Source organism: Cebus imitator, unplaced genomic scaffold (genome assembly GCF_001604975.1).
Source record: "Cebus imitator isolate Cc_AM_T3 unplaced genomic scaffold, Cebus_imitator-1.0 Scaffold24, whole genome shotgun sequence".
In the NCBI taxonomy this organism is placed as follows: domain Eukaryota; kingdom Metazoa; phylum Chordata; class Mammalia; order Primates; family Cebidae; genus Cebus; species Cebus imitator.
Window position 1 is genome coordinate 12,110,228 of NW_016107339.1, and position 5,086 is coordinate 12,115,313.

The following is a 5,086-nucleotide window of genomic DNA, read 5'->3' on the forward strand; positions in this document are numbered from 1 at the left end:
TCATTCATTCATTCATTCATTTATTCAACAAGAGTATATTGAGGATTCTGTTCTGTGTTAACAATTTCAGTGGCTCCCACTTACGGGCGCCTAAACACAGGAGTAGGTGCTGTGGATACATTATTTTATTCTCTTTTCATGAACACCTTGTAAGTAGGGCCCAGGCGCTAGACCATATGGCACCTCTGAGAGGATCACATCTTTTGGGCAGACACAGCCTCAAGACAGGATTCGTCACTTGTCAAGACCAGGCAGGCTGAATTTGAGCTGCCCTGAGACCCCTCACCTGGGCGGCCTCCTGCAGTGAACGACCTGCACCTCATACCTGCAGTCCTGCTTTGAGATTCATGTCATCATCCTTGCTTTACAGATAGAAAACTGAGGACCTTGGGCAGTGTGACCCAGACACACACATGTGACATAGTCTGGTTTGAACCCAGGCAGGCTGCAAGGACACGGTCTCTCCAGGAATAACCTGAGTTCCCTGCAGGCCCAGAGCAGCGTGCACTTGGCTGCACAGAGCGACTGGGCAGCGGGAACTTTCATGGCCTTCACTTATGTCTCTACAAAATGTGTGGTGCTGAGGTCCGAATGGCCACGGGGTGCACGCCTCAAGGGCAGAACCGCGTACAGAACCGCGTACAGTCACGTGTGTACACTCAGAACTGGGAATGGAGCAGGACCTCGGTCAGCGTTGTTTGCATTTTTTTAAAAAAGGCATGAGTGAATGAACAATCTGGGTGCTTCCCTCAGAGACTTCAGACTGATTGGGTAAATGAGACATGTATTTGGGCCATTACGTGTGACAGCAAGGAGAATGCAAGCTTTGCCAACATTTATTCACTCACCAAACATTCCTTGAGCTTACGCTACTGTTCAGGCATGGTGCCAGGCTCCATGGCAGAATGATGCTGAACGAGATGTGGTTTTGGGCTCGCATCATCTGGAGTTCTGGAGGAGGTGGGGCCTGGCAGGTCTTTAGGAAGGGGCAGGGGCATTGAAAAGGGCCAAGGAGGGAGAAAGGACAGTCCAGTTGCAGAGGGTGGGGGTCTGTCCCTGTTATTCTCAGACCCTCCTAGACATTCCCCTCACCTAATTTCCCCTGTAGAAATTAGGGTTGGGCTATGAGGGTGCCGAATCCTCCCAGGTCTGGGCAGCATCAAGCCCAAAGTGGCACTCTGCAGGTCAATGGGGGGTTGAGGTACTGATGAGGAGGGAGGCCTCTGGCCAGCCTCTCTGGCTCCGCTGCCAGCCACCTTCTTCCCCAGCTTCCTGGCACAGCGTGGTGCGCCCTCCCCAGGACAAGGACAGTCACACAACACAGCTCTAATTGAAGCCACTTCTGCAGTCTGGGGCGAGATGCTCTTGCAATCCTAAGAGGGCTGCGTGGCTCCCTCACTTCCTCCCCTGCCTCCTTCTAACCAGCCCTCGCCTGAGAGTTCCCAAGCCCCCTCTAGGAAGGAGGCGAGCTGGCTCTATGGCTGGCTAGGGGATTCTCCCCGAGTCTCACTGCAGCCTGCCGACCAAACCACCTGTTACACTTTTGTCAACCAGTGCTGGAGGGAGGCCGGCGGGTGGGGTGTTTCCCTAGCCTGGTGGGGTTCTGAGGTGTAAGGGGGCTTTGTGGAAAGTGTCCCAGGACAGGCTGTGAGGTCTGGGGCAAGTGGAGTCACCTCACTGGGCCTGTTTCTCCCCTTGTTATATACTTGAACCAGGAGCAGTGGGGTGTGCAAATGAACATGCCACATGGGGGCATACGCCACGTGCGCGCGGATGTGTGATGTTCCAGTGACGCACCAGGGTGGGAGTAGCGCGCCCCTCTGCATCCCTGTGCTTTGCTGTACTTTTCTGGGTGTGTGCTGGGGAGGCTATGTTCCTGACCCTTCCCCTCTGGGGTGAGAAGGGGTCCCCGCCATGTCCTCGGGGTAGGAAAGCAGGCACGCACACTGGGAGGAGGAAGGGGGGGCTTCCGGGAGAGGGCGCCGTTGGGGTGTGGTGGAAGGGGAGCTGCCAGCAGGGCGGGTGTGGAGGGGTGGCGGAGCGCCGCGAGAGCCCTGGTCTTCCGGAGGTGGAGGTGTGGGGTAGGGGGTGGGCTCCAGGTGCTCTCTTTTTAAAAGGCCGGCGGAAGCGAGTGAGCTTGTCCCGCACTTTGAGCGCAAACTTGCTGGGCTGGCCTCGCACCTCCTCGGGTGCGGCAGCGGCTGCCGGCCCCCTGGCCCCCTTGCGCTTCCCCGCGCTCCCGCCCTCTCCCGCAGCTTCCCCTCTCCGCGCCTTCCTCGCTCTCTCGTCTCTCGCTCCCTCTCTCGCTCGCTCTCCAGCGCGCTCTCTAGCTCGCTCTCATTTTTTTTCCTGCTGCTGTTGCCGCTGCCGCGGCGCCGCCAGGCGCCCGCACCTCCGCCGGTTGCGCTTGCCGGTCGCTCCCGCTCCGCTCCGTTCCCAGCCCGGAGCTCTCGGCCAGACCCAGCTCCCCTTGCCGCCTCGCCAGCTCCTTCCAGCTCGGACGCCGGGCTCCGCGGCAGCTGGAGCAGGGGTTGCCGCCGATTCCCTCCTCGCTTGCTGGCTCGCCGGAGCAGCAGCGGAACGCCGCGCGCTTGGTGGCGGCTCCTGCCGGGCGGCCGCCAGCTCATCCCCGCTGCGTCCCGGACTCCGGGCGGCTCTGCGCCGGGCTCGGTCCGCAGCGTCAGCACCGCTCGCCGCGGCCCGGGCTCTGGGCACCGCGAGAACCGTGCCTCCGGCCGTCGCTTGCCTGCCTGCGCCCCCTGGGCAGGCGGGCACTCAGCCGATCCCTCGCCGCGGCTTAAACCTTGCTGGCGCGCGGTGAGTTGTGGCCCGAGGGGGACGGACGGAGGGGACCGTGCCCTCCGGCCTCCTGGGGCGCTGGCTGCGGCGGGGACCTCGGGGCTTGGGAGGTGGCCTCCGGCGAGCTCCCGCGCTTGGAGAGCCCGGAGGAGAGCCAGCTCCCCGGGAGCCCTAGGGGCCGGAGGGCGCGGGACCTGAACTAGAGGGTCTCCCTTCGGGGCTAGGGCAGGCTTTCCGAATGTCCCTGAGGGAGGGAATGGGGCAGAGGCTTTTTTTTTTTTTTTTTTTTGCGGGCCCGGTGGAAAGTACTGTCTCTGTATACGGGGGCTTCCACCGGATGGAGGGTCGTGCCAGCTTTCAGGTGGGGGCGGCGGCATTAGCGCATCTCGCTCTGCGGAGAGGCAGGACAGGCAGAACAGGCGGGGGCGCTGGGCATTATTTGCGCCTCTTCCCGGCAGTCTCCCGGCGGGAGGGCATCCAGCCTCGCGCGCCTCGGCTCGTTTCCCAGGCACCGGGTCCGGCTCCCGTGCCCGCCCCAGCGCCGCCTTAGTCACCGGCCAGAGCCCGGCAACCGCTTGCCCGTGGCCTCGGCCGGTTGGGGCGGTCCCCAGGGTCTGGGGTCTCCCCGCATCCCCAGGACTTCAGGGTCAGGGTCTCTCCGGACACGCGGGACCGTCCCTTCCCGGGACCCTGATGAAGTCTTGAGTCTACGCGGCCGCCAGGCGAGCGGACCGGCCGTGGTCTCCGTGTGCTTGCGCGTGTGTGCCGGGGGTCCCCGCTCCGGGGTCGGTCTTCCCCGGCGCTAGCAGGTGGGAGGCGTCTCCTCCCAGCGCGGGGGCGGGGCCGGGAGGTGGAGGCCCCGACTGCGAGAGGCGCCCCCGCACCCGGGCGGTCTGAGGCTGTTTGTGCTGACATGGGGCAGCAGCAGCACCGGCGGCGGCAGGGAGTCCTGAGGCCCGAACGAACGTACGAGCGCCCCCTGCCCCTAGGCCCCGAGTGACATCCCTCCCTCAGACTTTCAGTCCCTTTTGGAGGAGCCCCTTGCTTCTTTCTCCCCTCTCGGCACCATTCCGGGCCCTGGCGCGGGAGAACGTCGGCCTTTCAGGACACCGACTGAGCTGGGCTTGCCTAGTTGGGTGCCCGAAGCCACGTTGTCTGTCAGAGAGGTGGCTGCCCCTGTGTCAATCTGGCAGAAAGCCCGAGGTGACAGGGAGGGAGGGGCATGTGTGTTCCCATCATAGTCCCTCGCCTTGTCCGTTCTGGGGTGAGAGTGGGGGCTTAGGGCAGGCGGGGAGGTCAGGGCTCCTAGAGTCTCCGTGCAGAGCACCGCATCCCACACCCTGCCATTCCGTAGCGCTCAGCCTCCCGCCCCGGGGCCAGCCCTTGGTGGAGGTGAAGTATGCCCTCATTCCCATCTCACTACATTCCCTGGATGTGTCCTGTGCTCCCCACTTTCTCCTGGATCCCGATGGGATGCTGGGCCTCAGGTCTACACGCTCAGCTCCTCCCCAGAAGGGCCTGGGGGCCTTCCTGCCTGAGGTAGGGGGAAGCGTCTATGAAGAGAGGAGGACTAGCAGGAGCCTTTCCAGAGGTGGCACAACTCCCGCAGAGGCCTGTGGGCACTCCGAGGTGGGATCACCCATAGCGCAGGGTCCTCATCACCTCTTCTTGGCGAGGCCTGGGGACAGGTGAACCGGCCCTGGAAGTGGACCTGACTGCAATGGAGAGTGGAGGTTGGAGCCTTGTCCCCTCCCACGTCCTGGAGGGCCTCACCAGCCCTTAGTCAGATCCTGTCCTTGGGGTGGGGTGGGTGGGGGCTTTGAGGATGGCGCCTCAGAGCCTCTGCTTATCCGTGGGCTGGGCACGATGTCCCCTTATGAATTGGATGGCCACTGTCTTCATGTTCCTCCAGCTTCTGTCCTTTTACACATAAGCTTTTGCCTACCTGCCAATACCTTCACACCTGTCAGGGACAAAAATACCTCAAAAGTTATTCCCCCCGCACCCCGCACCTTAGCCACTTTAGAGACTACCCTTTCCAGGGGCATCTGCATTTAAGAACGACGGGAGAGGAAGACGGCAATGCTTAACCCAAAGGAGTGCTCTACTCTACTCATGGATTCTCAGCATTTTCAGGAGCGAGATATATGGGGGGGGGGGGCACGTAGCTTGTCACTAAGCACAGGTCCTGAGCAGGCGGAGGGGAGGCGGGAGCATGTCAGGAGTTGAGCTGCTTTCTGGGCCTCAGTGGCCTTGCGTAGGCCGCTCCTCCTCCCTCCCCCCTCCC

General features: G+C 62.3%; 1 protein-coding gene across 7 annotated transcripts in view; it reads left to right on the forward strand.

The window, feature by feature from the left end:
* Nucleotides 1-1,727: 1,727 nt before the first annotated feature.
* GRM4 (glutamate metabotropic receptor 4) overlaps nucleotides 1,728-5,086 on the forward strand; it is a 127,545-nt gene continuing 124,186 nt past the window's right edge. For 4 of the 7 annotated variants that reach the window (XM_037736264.1, XM_017522639.2, XM_037736268.1 and 1 more), the window contains exon 1: nucleotides 2,631-2,817. The gene's annotated coding sequence lies outside the window, so the exon portion shown is untranslated. Of the gene's footprint in view, nucleotides 1,926-2,630; nucleotides 2,818-5,086 lie in introns of those variants that run through there. The other 3 variants (XM_037736266.1, XM_037736267.1, XM_037736271.1) reach the window with 1 other exon arrangement.